This window comes from Rhipicephalus microplus, chromosome 8 (assembly GCF_043290135.1).
Source record: "Rhipicephalus microplus isolate Deutch F79 chromosome 8, USDA_Rmic, whole genome shotgun sequence".
In the NCBI taxonomy this organism is placed as follows: domain Eukaryota; kingdom Metazoa; phylum Arthropoda; class Arachnida; order Ixodida; family Ixodidae; genus Rhipicephalus; species Rhipicephalus microplus.
The window spans coordinates 59,974,741-59,998,204 of NC_134707.1; the positions used below are offsets into that span (position 1 = coordinate 59,974,741).

A 23,464-nucleotide genomic window follows, 5' to 3' on the forward strand; every position below is an offset into this window, starting at 1 on the left:
ACCCTATATCTATGGCAAGACTATTTTTCATCTACTTCCTTATAACCTATAATTTGTTATATCCTGGATTGTTATATCGGGGTTTGAGTGTATCGCTTCTGCATAATAAAACTTCCTACAAGAAGTACCGCACATAAAATTGTACAATGGACTGCTAAATATATCGTAGGTGGTTAGTATTCGAGAAAAAAAGTCACAGTTTCGCCAAAGAGGCGAAGCAATGAATGCGATCTAGCTTCGGCTTCTCAATGCTAAAGCTCTGCACGCTTCAGTCTAACACCATGGAGAACCTAACGACCATCAATCACAGTTAAAAGGCGATCCTGCAATATTACTGAGAATAGCTGAGGCTCCACCAAGTACCACACAAGTACCTTTCGGCCGTGGATTCTGCGGCGTTGGCACCATACAGACACACAAACATCCAGAGATTACATACGTATTACCCCACAGAATACCAATACATATGCCGGCGGAGTGAGAGCACACTGACACCGAACCACAGCACATGGGAATGCACAGCTAGCACCGAAGGGCAGGAAGAGATTATCAGCAGATTTATGTGAAAGGCAGTGCAGTCCAGTCCTGCACTCAGAGACGAGCTGAGGCTAGTCAAGAGGGATGAAAGGATTGCAAGGCAGGATTGCGGGTTGAAAGAATGGCAAAATTAATTTTATCGAAAATAGAGCAAGAAATCTGACACAACACCATGCAATCTACCGATAGATGCGAGCTTCCGACTAATTTATTTGCTAATTATTTGCTGAAAAGGACCATTTCAAGCAAGTGTGTGCTCGCAGAATCGGCACTTTTCCTTGGGCTATGTCAATGTAAGACGCGAGGAGACTATTTCAATATACAATAGTCCATAGGCACAGGTTGCATTGGAAAGGTCACAGCACTGTCATAAGTTCAAAGCCTCCAGATCTTGAAACCTCCATGAGCACAGTGCGCTATCACTGACAATGACAAGTGCGGGCTCTCGATTGACTGTGGCAGGGCCTTTTTCTCTCCTTCTTCATTAAAGATGAGCTTGCTGTCAGTCTGCACTCATCATCACCATCTGTGATGCCATCACCATTTCAATATTCCTCCATTCGACTGCTGGTCCGTGTTGGATATTCCAAGACTAGAGGCGTTGCTGAAAGAAGCCAGAAGTCTGAATGAGCTACGCTGCAAAGGTGTCATAGAAGAATTGATAGCTGAGCAAGTTGGTGATAGTTCTTTAATATCTTGAAGGCAGTGTATAAACGACACAGGCAAGAAAAGAGTTCTTCTCTAGCAGCTAAATATCTTTACATTGAAGCAGACTTAATAGCTGACAACAGGCTAATGCATGTCAGGACTTAGCGCACATCATCTGGAGGCACCATTCTGAATCTGATAAACTAAAAAACATGAAAATTCTCATCCCTTCCACGTGAACAGCCACAAAAAAAAATTGATATGGTGAGAAACGAAGTGATCAGTGCATCAGCTCTCCCTCCATAGCGTGGCATGATAATGAGGTTCGGGACCACAGCAACTTTCTTTGTGCCTGCTCACATGAAAGTGATTCGAATTTTCCATGCCTGGTTTTCGTTTCTAGGATTAAAAATGGTGCCTTCTGACCTCATGTGTAAAGTGGCCACTTTTGCAACAGGTCGTCAGTATTATCATTTATTTCAGAAGTTCAGTGCTGCTGTAATACTTCTTTTTGTCTGTGTCATTTCTGAACTGTTGTTAAAGTTTTCAGATGCAAAGGTGCTGTCAAAGCTGGCAGACTGGTACAAGAGCGTACACAGTCCGAGAGAGAGTAATTAATAATAATTTCTGGAGTTTCACTAGCTAAACCATAATGCAATTAGGAGGCATGCCATAGTGGAGTGCTCCAGATACTTCGACCACCTGCGGTTCTCAAATGTGCGACTAGATCCAAGTAAACGGGCCTCCAGCTAGCCTCCATTGAAAATGCAACTGTTTGCAGCCACGATTGAACCTGCAATTTTCGGGTCAGCAGCCGGGCCCCATAACCACTGTGGTTGGGACGACCAATCCGAAGGGGCATTTCATGGCACTGAGAGAAAGAAATTGCCGCTACATCCGCAGTGAAATTCAAAAACAATTTTGCGAATCCCAGCAAACACTTCAATTCAGCAAGTGTAGTACTTTCTGCTGAAGACTAACCTTGAATATGCACAGTTATCGTAGAATTTGTAGAATTTGTGCATGAATCCTGCATAATGACACACTAACTAAATAGTGCACGCAAGAGGCATTCTTCAACTCGCGTGACAATCCCAGCTTAATGAAACAACTTTAGCTTCACCACTGACTGTAACAATAACAGCACATTTGGAATACCATTACGACTTACCACGAAGACACAGATAAACTGAATAACTATTAGCCATGAAATCGACCTAGAGGTGGCAGCGAAGTCGCCGTGTTAGTGCAGATACAGTCGATTCTTGATAATTCATCAACAAGTCACAGCAGAATAAAAAGATGAAGTAGTATAATATTATGGGGCCCCTGCTCAGCCCTTGCCTGCTCTGCAATACTACAGCACAAGATGCAAAGGCGTCGCATAGTAGACCCGCACCGCGAAGAGCCCACAAGAAAAATCATCACAGAGTAAATGTTGGCAAAATTTCACTATGTTATAACATTACCTCGTAACATTTTCATTCTCTCGTAAGAAAAAATTTAGTGATTACTGTTGTGGCGAAAAATTTCGCCTTGCTTGGTTTTCCCAGCGTGCAGCAAGAGTGACCACTACCAAATGTGGGCAGGCTCACCCCCCCCCTAACTTTTCTCTTTTCACCCCCCCTCCCCCCCGGCTGGTACGCCTATGACCATGCATGTGCTTCGCTTCAAACATTTGTTTACAAGCAAAGCGTTGCTCCTTGAAGCCCTGAGGTGCTTATTTCTCATATTTAGACTGTTGGGAATATAAACACGCAAACTTTTAAATAGTAGTGGAAAAGCAGCACATATTTTCTGATAGTGAAGTGCAAAAAGTATCAAGTAACCAAATGATTAAGTTTGAATTAAGGGGCTTTTAAATACATTGAAAGAATAGAGGGCAACAAAAAAATTTTGTTTTGTTAGAATGAACCGAAAGTATGAACTATCAGAGTTAGAATTATTGCGAGTCTACTGTATATTGCTCGGAGCGTGTGTGGAAGTACATGGGGCTGCTGGTTTTATGTCATCATTCTGCGCTCCATAGGTCTTGAAAACATTTCAATTTTCAAGGGGAGGTATTGTTTGGCTCCGCAACATTACACATACAGCACTAAGCCAGAGATTAGCTTTCATTCCACTACAGAGGAGGCCCAACATCACCAATGGGGGCTTTTCAGGTGTTGGAACTTCAAGGCACTTTCAGATGCTGCTGATTTGAAGATGCAAAGTGGTGCACTTACACCTTGGGACAGCGGTTCCGACGATCAAGAAATATTGTCGCTGTCTTCGAGATCGTGGGATTGCATCCAACAGGAGACCGTGGGAGAGTACATGTTGGTCTGATAGATGCCTGCACACCATGTGGTTTTGTCAGCAGCCTCTTTTGCATATGCACTGGCACCTTCCACGACTTTCACAGGTCCTGGAGTCACTATTCTTGGTCCTCTACAATACAGAGGATGCTGCTTTGTAACCTAAAAACAGAGAGAAAGTTAAGGCGTCACAACAATGTGGGGACACATTTGAGTTGCAATTCGATGAAGGATAGCAACTATTGGGGCATAACGTCCCGAAACCACGATATGATTATGAAGGACACCATAGCGAAGGGCTTCGAAAATTTCGTCTACCTAATGCCACTAAATACAGTGACCTCGGACATTTTAGCCTCTACGGAAAATGTGCCCACCGAGGTTGGGATTCAATTTCACGACCTTTGCATCAACAGTTGCGCACTACAACTACTAGAGCAACGAACGAAACAGGTGAATCCCAATACAGCGAAGTATCGTAACAAAACATATACAGTATAGTCAACAGTTTGACGGAATCTCGTCTGGTCGGGGAAAAACAGAGGAAGAAAACAAAAAACTGACCAAGGTAAAATGCAAAAAAAAATTTAAGTTTTTTGGTACAGAAAATTTTAGCGAGTGGCGAGTTTGAGTGAGTCCGGCTCAAGAAAATTTTTCTGAGCCGGACTCACGCAAAATATATTTAATGAGCGAGTTTGAGTGAGCTCCACAATTTTTGCCAACCTATGTAGTGGACTAAAACAAAATTCACTGGGCAAGGTAAAATAAACAGAAATTTTGAAGACTTCTCGGTGCCTTATGTGTAAAGAACCGAAAAGTCCATAAAATTTAATTCTTTTATGTAACAATTAAAGCTGACTGAGTGCAGAATAAATATGATATTGATTGCACGCTGATTGCACATAGTTACTCAAACTCATTCATTTTCTCATCTCATTTTCTTTCTTCGGATCTAATACCGAGTGCCTTGAAATTATGTTGCAGGAGTTTGACACATTTTCATGTAGTCCACTACAGCGCGCACCTCAAGGGTTTAGGCCCTGCTTCAAATATGCCATGCACTGCTTTACGAACCTATCGTAGATTAATCAAATGACTTAAGCCAAGCCTCGTAACTTCATTACAATAAGTTGTAGCAGTACAGTAAAAGCTCGTTCATTTGGATTTCATGATACTGGAAAAAAATTTCCGAACTGACAGAATGCCAAATAATGGAAAGTATCAAGAAAGCAATAAACAAATGTCTATTACGTCAACGCAATTTCATATTGCCACGAACGAAATAACAGACAGCAACGAATCGACGTCTTGCTCGCCCCCCAGACCAGGAAGCAAAGGCCTCTTCTTTTCTTCACTTCCAAGCAATTTCACGCTACAGTTGATGGCTCATACCCATTACCTGTGACATTATTCCCTCTCCTCGAAAAACATCGTCTCGATGCTGGTAGTGAGGGTTGAGGAAAAAAAAGAAAAAAAAAGATGCTACCATGGAATCCTACAAGTGCGTCGTAAGGAAAAAAAATGGGCTGGTGTCATAGTACTCAATAAAGAAAGGAGTTAGGACACAAGACAATCAAAAAGAAACAAAAGTGACAAAAAATGGTCATTGCATGGTAAGTCAGTCCACGTTCGATTGATGACGCGAAAAATATGGCTTGAGCCTTGACAGACACAAGCAACACATCACTTTATGGAAACCGACGGGAACGTCTTGAGGTGCCCTCGGGGAGAACTTCGTATGCAACGTCACTGAGTCGGTGTAGAACTTTTTACGGGCCGAAGTAGCGCCGCAGCAACTTTTTAGAGTGACCACGCTATCGGATGAGAGTCCACACCCAAACTTCATCGCCTGGTTGGAAGGTAACCTCTCGGTGTGTAAGGTTGTAGCGGCGTGCGTCCGCAGTTTGGTGAGCCTGAATACGGCATCGGGCGAGTTGACAGGCCTCCTCGGTGCGTTCAGCGAACAGGGCAGCGTCCGCGTTGAACATGCCCAGGTTGTTGGGAAGGAACATTGCGTTGAGCATTGTAGTGACCTCTCAACCATGAACTAAGCGAAATGGGGTGAAACCTGTACTCTCTTGGACTGCTGTATTGTAAGCAAAAGTTGCGTAAGGGAGTATATCATCCCAGTTATTGTGACCAAGGGCCACATACATTGACAGCATATCTTCAATGGTCTTGTTCAACCTTTCAGTGAGTCTGTTTGTTTGGGGGGATAGCCCGTGGTTTTCCAATATTCTGTACCACTTAGTCTCAGCACTTCTTGATGCATCTCTGCGATGAAAGCTGTATCACAATCAGTAATTATCACAGCTGGCGCACCGTGACAAAGTACGATGCTGGTGATAAAAAACTGGGCGATTTCGGCTGCTGTATCTTTGGGCAGGGCCTTTGTTTTGCTGTAACTCATTAAATAATCGGTGGCAACCACAACACGAAGTTTTGTGCAAAGTTTCGAGGAAGGCTGCGTTTTCGGCCTTCGAGGTAGTCAATCAGCGGGCTTAGCTGCATGTCCTCGCGTTGTTGTTGAGCCAAGTCGGTTGCTGATACAGAGGAAAGGAATGTATCGTCCTCTTGAACGCCCGTGTTCGTACTTCCAATCGGCGCACGTGAGATACAGTCAGCATCAGTGTGTTTGCGTCCTGACTTGTGAATGACTGTAACGTCAAATTCTTGCAGCCGAAGGCTCCACCGTGCTAGACGACCGGAAGGATCTTTGAGGTTGGCGAGCCAGCATAAAAAATGGTGGTCGCTAACTACCCTGAATGGTCGACCGTACATATAAGGGAAAACTTTGTTATAGCCCAAACAACGGCTAAGCATTCTTTTTCTGTTGCAGAGTAGTTTTTCTCTGTGCATGATAGTGTTCGACTTGCAAAGGCAATCACGCGCTCTACGCCATTTTGCCACAGAAACGTCGGACAGCTCCAAGTCCGACGTTGCTGGCATCCGTGTATAGCTCTGTGGCAGCGTTGTCGTCAAAGTGACCGAGTACAGGTGGGGCTTGGAAATGTTTTCATAGCGTGTCAAAGGCGTGATGCTGATCATAACCCCAAACAAACGGTACGTCGTCTTTTGTAAGTTCATTTAGCGGTTCAGCGATTTTAGAAAAGCCTTTGAAAAAGCGTCTGCAATATGCGCACAGTCCCAGAAATCGGCGGAGATCGCACTTGTTCATTGGGACAGGAAATGCGGCAACAGCTTTCGTTTTCTCAGAATCTGGGTGTATACCGATGTGGCTGACAACGTGACCAAGAAACTTCAGTTCCTCGACAGCAAAGGGGCAATTCTCAGGTTTGAGAGAAAGTCCAGCTGTTCGAATCGCCTGAAAAACTGCCTGTAAGTGCAGGACGCGCTGCTCAAACGTGTCCGAGAAGACGACCACATTGTCAAAGTAGACAAGACACAATTGCCATTTTAGCCCAGAAAGAACCGCGTCCATCATTCTTTGAAAAGTAGCTGGCGCCGAGCATAAGCCGAAGGGAAGGACCTTGAACTCGTAGAGTCCGTTAGGAGTAATGAAGGCGGTCTTTTCGTGGTCGCGCTCATCAACAGAAATTTGCCAATAGGCGCTGCGTAGATCCATGGAAGAAAAGTAACGAGCATTGCGAATACGGTCCAGCGAGTCATTTATTCATGGTAAAGGATACACGTCTTACTTCGTGATCATATTCAATTTTCGGTAGTCAACGCAAAATTGCAGAGTACCATCTTTTTTCTTTACTAACACAACAGGGAACGCCCACGGACTGGTCGATGGCTGGATGACGTCGTCATTGAGCATCTGCTGGACCTGTTGGCGTATATTGTCTTGTTCTTTTTGCGAGACTCTGTAGGCGTGCTGTCGAATCGGTCTCTCAGTAGGCTCGGTGATGATATGATGCTTGGCAAGCGGTGTTTCGTTCACTTTCGAAGTCATAGCGAAGCAGTTCCGAAATGGGTCGAGTAGCTTCCAACGACGTTCCCGTTGTGCGGACGGTAGATCCCGGTTTACGTCGAGAGTGCTTGCAAATATCATGGCGGGATCGTCGCCTGATGAAAGAGCAGATAATGTTGAGGGGCCAGGGACGTCAGCAATATCCTCAAGGTATGCGATCGCAGTGTGTTTGGTAAGATGGCGATGATCCTCGCTGAAATTCGTGACTATTTATTTATTTATTGATACTGTTAGCCAAAGGCCGTTACAGGGTGGGGTAAAGAAATACACTTCACTTGTTGACACAAGCACAACAAAATGAAATCAAGAAAGACAACACAACAGGCAGTTTTTAACAGAGGACCAATCCAACAGGTAAGTTAATTAAGGTTTACGCAGTAGTGACCAGCGATTGGCATGGTAGAATAGCTTCATACAACACACTTGATGAAGGCTATATCATATACATCACAAACTTCAGCGTCGTAGAAGCTTTTCCTACCGACGTAACATGCAGGTATAGAAAAATATACAGAAAGGGCAAGCCTGCTTCCTCCTGGGCGGAACAATACCTCGGGCAACGCAGATTTGTTGTGCAAAAAGTAGAAACAAATTTTCTTCTGCAGCATCGAGGACGTCTTCGTCACATTCAACATTGATAAAGAGGCTGCTGCGGGGAGGCATAGTAACAGATTCGGAGGATACACGTACGGCAGCCTTTGATAAGTGGGTGTTTTTAGGTTCAGGATGAAATGGGTCCTCGAAGGACACATGCAACTCTCGTAGGTCAATAATTGCGCAGTGTTCACGAAGAAAGTCCAGTGCCAGAATGAGTGGACGGGAGCACACAGGTAATACGAGGAAAGACCCTGTGAACGTCGAAGCACGGACTCGAACACAGGCTGTGCACATTGCAGTTGGCGTGACGAGGTGGCCCCCTGCCGTGCGCAGTGGGGGTCCTTGCCAAGGAGTAGTCACCTTTCTCAGTTGGGATGACAAGGCGCTGCTAATAACCGAATAATTGGCACCGGTGTCAACGAGGGCAGTGACGACGTAATTATCGACGTGTACAGTGATGTCGGCGGAAACAGTCTCATGACTTTCCGAAACGACTGGAAAGTCGGAACGGTCTTCGTCGAGTCTTTGAGTCGAGGGAAGTTCTTTGACAGTTCCTTGGGACGCGGCTTCACCACCAGGAGCCGCGGTTTTTAGCTTTCCTATTGGGGACTCGGTGACCAGCCTCTGAAAGGAGCATGAGATGACGAGGGAATGCTAAGTGACGTGGGGCGGCGAGGTGATTGTGATCGTAATTGGGGGCGTTGACCAAGGCGAGGAGCTTGCTGGCCCGTAAGGTACGCTTCAATGTCGTGGGGACGCTCACCGTAACAAGGGCACCGAGCATCAGGGTGAAAGCCGCGGAGACCAAGTTGGTGGTACTGGCAGCTACGGTAGACGTGACCCGCTTCGCCACAGTGGTAGCAGAGTGGACGGCTATCGGACGTACGCCACACGCTAGCCTTCGTGGCGTTCTGCCACGATCCAGACGGACGATAAGTTGGTGCACTCGGAAACCTTGAGGCGAGTGGCAGAGTCCAAGAGGTGCCTTGGAATCGATGGCTAGCCTGATCCATTCTCCCCATGGTGGGATCAGGACCATGTGGTGCAAGAGATCGCAGAGCCGCCGCATAAGTCAGCACAGGTGCCTCAGGCCTTGTCGGCGCAAGTGAGGTGACCACCTGTCGGATCTCATTTCGGATTAAGTCTGGGAGAGCATTTATGGGTGGTTGGGGTCCTGCTGCTTGGAGTTGGCGCAGCTCGTCCTGCCAACGCTTATGAACTCTGCGAGGGCATATTTATCGGTGTCAAGCCCGATACAGCATGCAGCAGTGGTCACGTCGTGGCGTTCATACTGTGACGACCGATGCTGGAGACTCCGCTCCATTGTGGTTGCCTCATTTATGAACTCAGCCACAGTCGTCGATAGATTGCCCACGAGTACGGCAAAGAGCTGCTATTTTACCCCATGCATTAAATGCCGCACCTTCTTTTCCTCGGACATTGCAGGGTTGGCACGCTTGAAGAATCGAAGCATGTCCTCGACAAACATCGAAACTCTCTCGCTAGGTCGTTGGTTTCGAGACGAGATGGCCTGCTACACTCTCTCCTCCTTTCAGTGCTGCAGTACGCATCACGAAACTGTCGGCTGAACGTCGCAAAGGAACCCTCATCATTCTCATACAACGTTTTGGCAGAGTCTTCTAACGCAAAGTAAACTCTCTGCAGCTTGAGAGCTTCATCCCATTCGTTGATGTTGGCAACTCGATCGAAGTGGTCAAACCAGTCATGAACATCTTCATAAATGTCTCCATGAATTGAGCATGGCGTTTGCGGCGCATGAAAAACATGCGGGAGAAAAGAATAGGCGTCGTTGGTTTGACTCGCCTGGTTAATAGTCGAAGTTGCCATCTCGTCTTGAGAGAGAATCGTATTCGGGAGATAGTCTTCGCAGGCAGCGTCTGCTTCTTGCCGTGAGAGCTGTAGCTGTATGCAAGTAGATCGGTGTGTCGGCTGGAAATCTGCAGCAGAGGCGCATTTGTTGTTGTTGTTGTTGTTGCCCCTTCGCACTGGCACATACCCACTATGGGGGATTGGCCATGAAATCTAGAAGTATCCTATATGAGATATATTAAAAGGTTTATCCTTAATGAAAAAACTAATGATGTAATAGAAAATAATAATTAACTAAAAAGGAATATTAAACTAAACAAATAATTGAAGATTGAATCAAGAAGAGAAAAGGTGAGGTAATACTACAGTGGAAGACAGAAATTTTGAGTAGACCAGACAATCGAGCTTATCTCACCCGGTCACAATCAAATGAATATGCAAATTTCATTCAAAATTAGACAAGTGTCTTCAGAAATATATTTAAGCAGGCATTATTATGACATGCGCTTTGATTCTCGAATGAAATTGCATACAGCATCGAATACGCTCCTGTGGCAATGTCCCAAGCTAAAGGCACCGAAACTTAGAACATTATCTGCAGTTAAATTTAAACCTACTGCTTGAAACGGAACAATTAAAAGTCTTTTCCTAATTAATGAATAGTTTTTACATGTTATAAAGTAATGCTCTATTGTTTCCGTTTCTTCACAGAATGGACACAGGGGGGATATCGCCAGACCAGCTCTGTGCAAGTAAAAGTTTAATGGAGGGACACGACATCGAAATTTGGTTAAAATAACTTCTAACTTTTTAGATTGACTCCACTGAGGTTTCCAGGGGTATGTTAGGTGCTGATAGTCCGTATATTTAGTAATATTTTCCATAATATCCGTATAAATAGCCCATTTTCTATATCTGATCGACACTATGTGTTCCGATTCTGGTAGTACCGAGATCACAGGGCCATCAAGTGTGGCTCGAGATAGTGAATCGGCTATTTCATTCAACCGTATGCCACAGTGTCCCGGGACCCAGACTAACTTCAGGAACTTCACATGAGGTGGAACTAATGTTTGTAATGTCGCTAGAGCTCTTGATTGTTCTGAAGCTGTGAGAGTAGTACACAGCGAAAGAGAATCAGTAATTATCATTGCACTCTCTTCGTTTGAAGGAAGTTTTCGTAGCGCTAAAATAATAGCCAGGAGCTCAGCTTCGAAAACCGGAGTGAAGTCTGGTAGTCTTACCGAGAATGACCAACCGAGGTAATCTGAGACGATTCCTACTGCTGCCTTTTCTTTATTCACAGAAGCGTCTGTGGCTATTATGTTCTTTATTTCCGCATGAGCTATGTAGTCTTCTAACCTGTCATTTAAGTAACTCGAAGATTGAAACTTAGATAGTGGGGGAAAAATTTCATCACATTCTATCGTAATATTGTGATTTAATGCTTTGGTTCCAATTACCGATCTGATATCCACCTTTATGCTTTCAAGTTTCTTTTGTACAAAAATAATCTGGGGAGTACGAAAGCGTGGCCAGTGAGCGAGGAAGAAGGCGTCGGGGTCACTAATAAAGGCATATGCAGACCGTCTCGCTGATAAGCCGTAAAATTTCAAGTATGTTTGTACTGTTAAGATACGGAATCGGCAAAGAATAGTTGGTATGCGAGCTTCCTGATATAGTACATTAATAGCGACATACCTGGGGAGTCGCAAACACAACCGTAACGCTTCTCGCTCTAATAGAACTAACGGTTTAATTTTGTACGTAGGGCCACCCGAAAATAATATACACCCAAATTCGAGTATTGGGCGCATGTACATTTTATATATCATTAATAAGGTGTGTCTACGTAACCCATATTTTCTGTTGCTCAACCTTCGCAATAAGCCTGAAGCTCGTTGTGCCTTTGCCACGTTATAGTCTATGTGAGGGCTCCAGTTAAGTTTCTCGTTATAAATAATGCCCAAATATTTGATAGACTCTACTTGTGGAATCGGTTCCTGATTATAAAGTACTGAAATTTTAATAGAATCTGCTATAGGGAACACCAGGAGCGCACTTTTACTGATGTTTAGAGACAATGAAATTGAATGCAGCCAAATTTAGAGGCGCATTTACCAAGTCCTCTTCTTTTCTTCACTTCCAAGCGATTTCACGCTACAGTTGATGGCTCATACCCATTACCTGCGACAATATTCTTATATTGTCGCAGGTTACCAGATTAGGTTTAGAATTGAAACTCTGACTGCGTGAACTAGCCAAAAATTCTCCCATCTCGCGACACTGCTGTGCCTTTCAGCTCGGTCAGCACAGCGCCATCGGTGTGGCAGAGCACTTTGTCCATAGCTGTAACGCGGGGTTCGGCATAGTGTTAACACTTGTTCAGCTCCACTCTTTTTGCAATCGTCATAATCTAACCTAGTATAGTAAATTGACATAAGAACGTTACTCAGGACGTTGCCATAAGGTTCGCAGTGATGACGAAGTAGAGGGCGCCGCCTCATATCGGTTGTCTGCAAACGCCACTTGCGTTGCACATTTTTTGGCACTTCGCGAGTGGCAAGTGTGCTGAAAATCGTAATTAATCGTGCTGTGGCCAAATATGACCGAATTAACAAGGTTGATGCCAATGAACAATACATACGCTTGCCTGGACCGGAGAATGTATTCAAATTACCTTTTTTTCCAAATTAACGAGGTTTTACTGTACTTCACAGCATTCCAGTTCGGGACTAGGGTTCACACGTCTTTCCAGTCAAAAGATGTACACACCCCTTCCGCTTGACTTTGCTGCGTCTCGTTTGATTGAAGGAGCACTTGTACTTCAGCCGTTGTCTATTTAAAAAGGCAACCAATGGTGGCTCTTCTGCAATAATAATAATAATAATAAATAATAATATTATTACTGATAGTAATAATAATTAATTATAAGGACTTAAATTTTCATTCCAAAGAGCTTCTATTTACATTAATACCACTCATATAAGAATGTTGCTTGACCTATTCTTTACTTTGTAATGAGAAGGATGTAATTAATGCTTTCAAAACGGAACATATCTAATTAAATGACAAGAAACACATTTTCATTTCAAAGTTGGGAGATTCACAAAATCTTGCATACAATGGTGCTAAGAGCTACTGCAGGCACTTATAGAACTTATGTCTCGCTTTTGTTTATCTCGTAAGAGCGTACGAACATCAAAATTTCAAGCGTAAAATGAATTAGAATTATGAAGACAAAAGTTTAAATAAGATTAATTAGCAATTTATTTACAGAATGCTTAGAAGGTGTGCAGTCAAGATTTTAAAATTACATAAAAAAATATACGACCCAAACCACCAAGGAATAGGCAAAAGGAAAAGGCATCATTCTCGTAACATGCACCAACTAGCCCAACAACAAATTTTACCAAACGATTTTTCTTTTCCCTGGTATGCCGTGTTAACTCTCCACATGTTAAAGGTTTCATCGCTGAGCATCAGGAAGCCAGTCCAATCACAATGAACGTTGTCCCGACGAGTCAACGCAGTTCCACTGAGTTTGCAAACTCTCATGTCCAGCATACCACCTAGTAAATCAGAGAGATCACTTTCGGGGTTGCTGGAGATTGTGCACACATCACTGTTTTCGTTATGGGAGTGGCGGCCGCGAACCTGCCAATGACAGAAGGAACAGGAGGACGACGATCGCCGGTGTGGCCGTGGCAGCGGGCAGTTGCGGCCCGAGTTCCGGTTAATAAAGATGGTTCCAGGTCTGGCTCCACATCTTCCCTGCAGGGTTCTGGGCCAAGCAGCTTCAAAACCCCCTACAATTGACGCCCATGGGGAAGAACCCTGCCCGTGGGCCACGGACATCAAGTTACCTGGCAGTCTGCGACCATGGCCTTGACGACCCCGCTGACCGTGCCCACTTTTTCCGGTTAAGACACGAGGGAATCGGTCCTCGACTTCATTGACAATCTTTTCGTGTTAGCAGCTTCTCAGAGTTTGGCGTGCTCTAGCAGGTCCTCCCAGTTGATCTGCGTAGTACCGCACAACGATGGTGGCTGCTTTAACGACCCTTTCAGTCCTAAAACCAGTTTGTCGCAGCATTCCGGGAAACGTTGCCACCGGTCGCCTACGACTACCGTATCCGGCGTGAGCTCTACACCTGAACGCAATGCCCAGAGGAGGGTCTGCGAGGTTAATGCGGGCCATGCAGAAGCGCATCCATCGGGCGGCCCCACTGCACCTGCCTAGACGCCGTTGATGCAGGGGTCGTTCATGACGTGGAAAATGCTGATGGCATGTGACAGGAGTGCGCTGAAGGTGGTGGAGGGGAGCATCACGTCACGGACAACCCTGAAGTGCATAATGAGACGGTGCATGATACCCAGAACTGCAGCGCGAAAGACGGTGCCCAGGCTGATGGCACTGAAAACGAATGCAACGCTGCGACCACGGAAATTGGCATCTGCAAAATGTCAGCGCTCATTCACGGCGACGAGCTCGAGGCACTTCATGGGTAAGAAGCATCAAGTGAAGGTCGAAGAATTCGTCAGGCAATGAAAGCTACAACCAGACAGGAATAATGCTGAAGCCAAAGGTCCAAATCACGTTGACAAGTGTGTACACTCTGGAGCTTCCACCTCACGCACCAAGCAGCAGGCCAGCCGTAAAGGCGGTGGGACCTACAAGGACAGCATGAGAGGCTGGCAGCTCCTGAGGTCACACATAGAATTGTGGGCTGACTGCGCCGGTATGTGGTCTTACGCGTTGTGTGCGGTCCGTCATGGCCAATGCTAGCAGCTACTGCATCACGTCTCTCTCTCTCCACTTTTGCCGAAGGGGAGGGCACAGTATGGGAGCGGTGGCCGCGAGCCTGCCAATGACAAAAGGAAGAGAAGGACGACGATCCCGGGAGTGGTCATGGCACACGGTAGCGGCTGGCAGCAGGCAGGTGCGGCCTGGGTTCTGGTCGATAAAGAAGGTTCCTGGTCTGGCTCCGCGTCTTTCCTGGGATGTCAGGGCCGAGCAGCCTCGAAACCTTCTGCAACGTGTACCACAAGCAGATGGCAGATTTGTCACTATTATGTTGCGAATTGCTGTCACCACCATGACACGTCGCGAAGTCACCTCCGCGATATCAAAACCAAAAGTGTCTTTTTAAAGTGACGGTATTAAAAATAAACATGGCGTATTCCCATGCACCGCACTCTTTCAGAGTTCTCAAATCCGCATTCTTATACACAGCAACAGTACCAAAATATTTAAAATTTGTGTCAGCCCTACTTTAAGCTGCGTCGAAGGCATTATTGCCACGGAGACAGTTTGAGTACTATGCCTGCATTTTTATAGCAGTAAACAAAAAATACATAAAACAATGTAAGTAAGGCAAGACCGACAATAAATAAACATTCTCTAAGCAGATAGAAAGCTCAAACAAAACGGGGGCAACAATTCAAATATTTCTTAATATTGGTTATACAGCCGACCTTTACAAAAAAAAGGTTGTTTTCGGCAACCATAAATGAAAAAGTACATAATACAGCAAATAATGTACAAAAACTTTATAAATTGTACAGCACTATTTGTTGGCAATGTAAACAAACCTACGCCACAAGTTCGAGTTTGCTGGTTGCTGGCACGTGCCTTGCACTTCTTCTAAATGCAATTTCCTCCTTTGTCCCTGCAACTTCGTGTATGCTGGCAGTGCTGTGATGTGAGAACTGCGTACCTGCTCTCATGCGCAGCATGTGCATCACAGTTTTGAGTGGTCACCGTGGCCAGCTGTGCTTACCTCTCTCTGGAAACTGCTTCTGCTGAGGTTGGAACTCTGAAATGAAAATAGAGAGGGGTGCTTTAAACACGTCTCTAAACAAACGAACATCGTGCACTCACACAAACAGTTTCCAGCAGTGATAAGTCGGTATTAAGATACCTACTTCAAAAAAAAAAGCAAGGTGATATATTTTTGTGTTGTCGCTCCTTTGAAGGGCCACTTCTCAAGTTTCGCAATTTTGAGCTGACGAGCGCAATGCATACATGGGCCGTTCACGATCAGTTCTGCCAAATTGTGCAACACTACGTGCCAGAAAAATGGTTTAAATTTCAAGATGAACGCTGCTTGCCTCCTTTCATGAACGGCCATCCTGAGAATAAGGGAATGACGTAGACTACAGAATTGCCCTGTGTAAATGGTATGCTGTGATGTCAGTCCTCTGCATAGACGACTGTGATCTGATGTCGCCAACAGTAGCACGTGAGACAGCAAAAATTATTTCAAAAATGTGTAGTTTGTGTAATCTATTGCCTGAATATATGAATAAAACTTGAGATAAATAATGAGAAACACACACAGGGAATGTGTGCGTCTTTTTCATTTTTTTTCTCGTGAATTGCAACGAGATGCGGGGCTAATGTAACTGCATTTTGAGTGCGTTCGTGTCCCCACTGTTAATGCATCGAGCAGACGCCAGCCCTGAAAACTAAATTAATAGTCCTGCACATTCGAGCACTCAATATGCGAATCTATTCTAGCGTGTCTATACCAGCATCTCTAAATCCATCCCGCAGAAACAGGCACTAGACCACAAAATAGTGGTGGTCAACAAAACAATGCTGCCCGCATCTTCTCGGCGAGGGGCTTGCCTGGGGGCGTCATGCACATGTGACCGTTTGTTCGGATGTCAGAGAGGATAGAGAAGAGATTTAGCTTGCAAAGGCAACGTGGGGCAAGCAGCATGGGATTTGAGCTCGTCTCCTCGCATCATCTTTTTGCGACGCTTCAAAATGCCACTTTTTTCAGCTCGTAATGAATTGATTGAAACATTTTTTGTGGCATAATGCTCTTCATCAGACACCAACAACTGCCACGGCCCAACTAGGGGACCTGGCGAGTAACCCTTCAAATGTCCAAGTTTTTCAACAGTGCAATGGGTGAGGGAATGTGATAACGGATTCTACCTTGTCATTACGTTGAAAGTCGGGCAAGTTGTCATGGCAGCATATCCTGAAAACAATGTGCAGCAGGACAGGACACATACAAAAAAAGGATAAACAGGAGACAAAAAAGGTGCCCACAAGCTACAAGTTGTGCTTTTTTGTCCCCTTTTTTTGTTTGTCCCATGCTACTTCAGTCTTTTCAGAAGATTATACGCCAGCTTGTCAATTTATGCATCAAATTCTGCAAGATTGACAACAAGTAGATAGCCCTTGTGCTAATTAAAATACCAGTTATCAAGTTTTGTAGCATTCGAACATTGAAAGTGCCACGTGTACGAAACATTCACACATCTGTACCAACAGGAATCTCGCCGTGAAAATGTCGAGGAATCTGTCATTGCAGTATGCAATCCTAAAATCCTGATGTAACTTTTAATGACAGTAATAGTACTAATATGCATAAAGGTGCACCTTTGATTGGCTGTGGCGCATTCGCTGGTGGGCAGGCGTTGTAGAAACCTTGAATTCGTTTCTCAATTTGCGTCGATACATGGTGTATCTTGGGGACTATATTAGCCTCTGTTGATTTGGACACGGTTTTCTCACACGATGTGTACTGGTTGCGCTGCAAAGAACGGTTATATTGAGCGACTTCTGTTGGTCAAGCCGATGATGCAACCTAGTGGCAGGAAAAGCAGAATGTGATATAAGGCATCCAACAATGTCATTAACTGCAAAAGCCGATTTTACTACATTGAACTGGGAATTAGTATGCCTGAACATTGCACTTTAAATGTAAGTGGGAATGAGCGTCTACACGGCAACCGAGAAAATACTGGATACTAGACAAAAAACGCTAGACACCAAAATAAATCCAAGAGAGATAACTTCGTTGGAGTTCAATTTCCCAAAATATTATGACCACGAGAGATGTCACAGTGAAGGGCTTGACAAATTTCGACCACCTAGGGACATAAGTCATGCATTTAAAACCGAGTAAATGGGCCTGTGTCATTCTCGCCTTCATAAAAAATTTCCACAGAGATTTGATTCTGTGACCTCGGCAGTGGGACACCACAGGGAACATTTCTTGCTTTTATCTGTCTGGTAACAATTATGATAGATTAAAATGACTTATAGCACCAAATGACATCGTCGGTTGGTCAAAAAGTGGTCCCACTACAAGGCCACCTTAGGGATAGAAAGCTTTCAATTGCTGTCAAACGTGAGGCATTGGACACCACGTATGTTGTTGAAAGGTTTCAGGAGAGACCGATGCAACGGAGCGAAAAGAGAATGGCTCACGCCGTTTCCGCCATCTTAGGCGAGTGCTCAAGAGACGGTACGATTTTTTTAAAGATGACAGTCTTTGTTAGGATACTTTAACGCAGAAATTTCGGTCTGCGTCTGTCTACCACTGAATTCATCTCCAGTTTTAGCACTTCCGTATGACCCAGTCATCTTTATCTGGTGGCAGTGTTCATACTTGTGAACATTGACGATGAAAAAACAAAACCAATTTTACGGAAGTAGTCTCAATACGCAAGTATTAGGTGGTGTGTTTCTCGACTTTGGATTACAAAAATACCTAATTCTGAAAAACCTAAGTAATTCTACACCTTACACAATTTACGTGTTTTTTACGGTGCGATGAAAAAGTGACGCTCTGCACGAAAACGCACCCTGTGGACTGCACGGTTCAGCCATTTGCCAAAAGCTCCAGGTTCTGTATGATCTCCTCTTTGTCGGCATTACTCCTACTTGTCCATATCTCACACAGCGCCTCCACACAGAAGACTATCGTTTTCCGATTACATTTGGAGCGAAACGCGCAGATACGCGGCTTTTTTTTCTTACCGTGCAGTAAGTCAGTGTCGGCCAGTACAAAAGGTGTCTGGGGGAAACCAAGCAAAGATCACCGTTCTCCGACGTCCTACGAAGCTCGGCTCGACGGAGCCAAGCTCATGGCCACGTTGTGCGCCACATCCTGGTCGAACGCAGGGCGCGGGTTTGAATCCCGGCTGCGGCGGCTGCATTTCCGATGGAGGTGGAAATGTTGTAGGCCCGTGTGCTGAGATTTGGGTGCACGTTAAAGAACCCCAGGTAATCTAAATTTCCGGAGCCCTCCACTACGGCGTCTCTCATAATCATATAGTGGTTTTGGGACGTTAAACCCCACATATCAATCAATCTTCCTGGTCGAAGTATTCGCCTCGCTCGAAGTCCGTAGGATCACCGCCGAGAGTGTTGCCGAGAACGTTATGCACTTCGCCGGAATACCCCTCTCGTGGCTTGTAGAGTGCGACGCACGGAGACGAAGTCCAGAATGTGAAGCAGTACACGTCGTGGCCCGTAGTCGGGCTTTCGCTCTCCGGAACCAACGAGCACGCGTGAATTCGTTCTTCGGTTATGGCCAGCGAGTCGGTGAGGACGGGCTTCGCATCCATCGTCAGCAAGAAGCGGTCCAAAAGTGCCTCCTGGACGTCGGGGGCGTGATAGAGAATCGAGGGACCGATCGCCCTGTTGGACATAAGACAGGTATAAATCGCGCAAATGCACTCCAGACGCTCCTTCACGTCCGACATGAGAGCGATGCTCGAGCGGATTGCGGCGATGGCTTCGGGAACGGACATTCCGGTGATCTTCGGGATGGGAAGAGAAATGTCACCGTCCAGGCAATACAGTTTGCCCGCTTGGATACTGGATAGCGTCGAGCACAGCCTGTCCAAGTCTACGGCAGCCATCGGGAATAACAGAAAAGTACGCAGACGAAGGGTTCCACCTCTGAGGAGTCAGTGGTTGCTTGGGGCAATACTATGCTCGTCGGCCGCGGAGATTCACCACCTAGATTGCCGGTTCAGACAGTTGTGCCGTCCGTACACAGTTAGAGAATACCATTTACATGTCCAGCCGACAAAACAGCAGCCGCAGAGGTACCGTGGCCGGCGCTTTCTGTTGAGCGCCTTAAACGGCTCCCAACCCGTCTCCAACCAAAGTCTTGTAAAAGGGCCTAATAAATAGTGCCGTTCACAGGATTGGCGCTTGGTCACGGTGGTGATATTCTACAATTTACAACAGTCCGTACCACAGCGATTTCGTTGTGGCAGCATTAAAATTTTAAACGCACTACATACTTGTTCGGAAGTTGTGCGGCGGCGCTGCTCTACAGCCATGGCGCGCAAGAACACTGCCGGGCGCGCGGTAGTATTGCGCAAGCCGTGGGTAGCCGCGGCCGGCCGCTGTCGCGACGGTGTATTTTCTCCTTTCTGGAGTAGCGAAGGCTTCCACCGCGGATTCGTTCCTTTGCGCGCTTTTTTTTTTTACGAAGTGCAGCCGTTCAGAGTCTACAGCGTCTGCCTAAGGATTGCACGGTAAGTTACAGCATGTTCAATTATCTTTTAATTTTGTGTATCCACGAATCAACGACCAGGATTTTTTTTTAGAGGCGAAACTCCTTACGCCATCGGTTCGTATGTTCCGTGTCGTCGTCGTCGTCGTAGAAACCACCTCTCGTTTAGTCCTTGAAATGCACGCGGGATGGCGGTCCTTGTATATGATGAATATGGGATGGAAAGATGCGAAAAGGTGGTACTTGGACTGTGTCCCTGCGTCCTTGTGCTTTCTTTCATTTTGTTTGTTTATTTTTTTTTGCAGTAGTTGTGTCTTCGCCGTGCCACTGTCGTCCGTGGCGCTAAAAGTGCCGATTCTCGAGATGATGATGATAATTGTGCTTTTCTTTTAGTGAAATGAAATGGCGGTGATGATGATGCTTTTTGTACCGAAGCGAAACTCACCATCGTTCTAGCTTCGCTGTCAAGCTGTTTTGATCGAGTGACAATGGCGGACGTCCTTTTTTTATGTAGTTATAATACGGCAACGTACACCGCTCTTGTTTCAATGGCGCTCGATTATCCGTTATTTGACGGTGGCGTGACGCACTAATACGTGCCACAAGAATACGAGGAAGAGAAGACGACAAAATCACTCCAAGTGCCAGATGGCTTTCCTGCCTTCGTTTGTTCAGCGAAAAATCGGTATCTATTCAACATTATTTTCTATCATGTCGTAACTAGGTAGTAATTAGGAAAAGACTACTAGCTATTCTGTTTGCGAGGCTAGGTTTAAGTTTAACCAGATAAACTCTGCTAAATTTTTGTGGCTCCGTTTCGGGACATTCCCACAGAGATGTATTTGTTACGGTGTGCAATTTCATTCAAGCCACTAAACGTACTTCAACATAATGCCCACTTTTACGAATTCTCGAAAAAAAAGCGAAAAACGTTGAGACGTAGTTTCTAATATGTGAATAAATATGAGACGTACATCCCAAATTAATTGTGTTTGTCAAACTCAGCTGCCAGGTCGGCTCCAAAAATCAGGTTATCGTTAATATAATAGTGTAACGCACTTTTCAATAAACTCTTTTAATAAGCTAACGTAGGCTGGGCGAACTTGTGCCCGAGAATTATAGCACAGGTAGATTGTCTCGAGGATTGCCTTCTGCCTCTTTTCCTACGTTCTCCTTTTCTTTCAACCCGGTTCACGCGCAGCTGGGTCCCGCAGGCTCGTGCATCGCAAATCATCTAGAAGGCACAAGTATTTGTTTGCGCGCGTAATTTGAAGTCACATTGTGTCATTGCCCCCTTTCCAGAGTGCATCGTCTCGATGCTTGTGTCAAACTGGTTGCATGGTAGTCATTCACAAACCCTCGTCGGGGATGTCGTTAGCGTCAAAGAACGTTGTATCTTCAGCGTTTCATTGCCTGTCGTGACATGGTTTCATCCTGACGACATGCACAGTTTCCGTGCGATGCCGCCGTCGGGATGAAATATCCTGTCCCTCTGGCATAACTTCGTAGTTGAGCGAGCCGACGCGGCGGAGCACTTTGTACGGACCGAAATAGCGGCGAAGCAGTTTTTCTGACAGGCCACGTACTCGTACAGGAATCCACACCCACACTCTGTCTCCTGGTGCGTACTGGACGTCTCTTCTTCGCAGATTGTATCGATGCGTGTCGGTTTTCTACTGTTGGAGAATGCGATATCGTGCCAGCTGTCTAGCTTCTTCTTCTCTTTGTATGTAGTCGTGAACGTCATAGTAATTCTCGGGCGTCTCGTCAATAGGTAACATTGCATCTAAAGTTGTCGTTACCGTCCGGCCAAAAACAAGTTGGAATGGCGTCATCCGTGTTGTCTCTTGCATCGCAGTGTTATAGGCGAATGTTGGATACGGTAATATTTTATCCCAAGTACGGTGTTCTATATCAACGTACATTGACAACATATCAGCCAGCGTTCTGTTCAGTCGTTCCGTTAGACAATTTGCTTGAGGATGATATGCCGTCGTTTTTCTATGACAGGTGTGCGTCAATTGCATGATACATTTCATCAGGTCGGCCGTAAATGCAGTCCCTCGGTCCGTGATCAACGCTTTTGGAGCTCCGTGCCGCAGTACTATGTTGGAGACGAAGAATTCGGCAACTTCAACGGCTGATCTTTTAACTAGAGTCGCTGTCTCGGCATATCTGGTTAAATAGTCGGTCGCAACTATTATCCACCGTTTTCCCGATGACGACGTAGGAAATGGGCCCAGTAAGTCCATTCCCACTTGTGTGAATGGGGCTTCTGGTGGTTCTATCGGTTGAAGGAGACCTGCTGGTTTTAGCGGTGGCGTTTTACGTCTTTGGCAGTCCCGGCAGGTTCTGACATAGTGTCGTACAGAGCTAAGCAACTTCGGCCAGTAGTATTTAGTGCGGATGCGTGCTAACGTTCTGCTTACTCCTAAGTGTCCAGCTGATGGATCGTCGTGGCAAGCCTCCAAAATCTCTGGTCGCAGAGGTGAAGGGACGACAAGCAGGAATGTCGCTGTCTTGTTGTCAAAGTTCCTTTTATACAGGATGTTGTTTCGTAGGGCAAACGCTGACAAGGCGCGGACAAAAGGTCGTGGAATATCGACATACTGTCCTTGTAGGTACTTGATCAAGAGGAGTATCTCAGGGTCGGATCGCTGCTGATGTGCCATCTCTGATGGTGTCACAGCTCCCAAGAAAATAAAATCTTCACCATCCTCGGTGGAAGCAGAAGCAGCAGGTTGAATCGGAGCACGTGACAAGCAGTCCGCATCACTGTGCTTGCGACCTGACTAGTACACAAGCGTGATATCATACTCCTGTAATCGCAAGCTCCATCGTGCAAGCCGTTCACACGGGTCCTTGAGATTAGCCAGCCAGCATAGCGAATAATGGTCACTTATAACTCGAAGAGGACGACGACGAAGTGTCTCTTCATAGAACGCTTCTGCTTTCGGCTCCGAGCATTGTTATCAAGTTTTTCGCTTTCTACGGGAGACGCTGCTCCCTGCCCCAAGGCGACGGACGCGGAGTCATCCACTGGTCCGCCCAGCCAGAGGTCTGCTATGGCGAGCTCCTCGGTAAATCAGCGCGCCTGGCCCAGAACCAGTGAGGCCAACGGTGATAGTCACTGCATCATGGCTGTGGACGTGGAGCCTTCTGCGGCTATGTCCGACCATAGACCACCTTTGGCAAGCTCGTCGCGGAAACGAAGCACCTGTTCGAGCACCAGCGAGGACACGGAACTGTACTCGGCCACTGGCGACGACTCGTCGGATGACGACTTCGAGACCGTGAGAAGCAGGAAGGCCAAAAGAAGAAGTATCAAGTCGTCTTCACCAG

General features: G+C 45.8%; 1 long non-coding RNA gene across 1 annotated transcript; it reads right to left on the bottom strand.

The window, feature by feature from the left end:
• Window positions 1-542: 542 nt before the first annotated feature.
• Window positions 543-12,683, bottom strand: LOC142768548 (uncharacterized). Its single transcript, XR_012885332.1, has 3 exons — window positions 12,622-12,683; window positions 3,411-3,644; window positions 543-1,141 (listed from the first exon to the last, which is right to left on the bottom strand). It is a non-coding gene; the product is annotated as an uncharacterized LOC142768548 (long non-coding RNA).
• Between the last annotated feature and the right edge of the window lie 10,781 nt (window positions 12,684-23,464).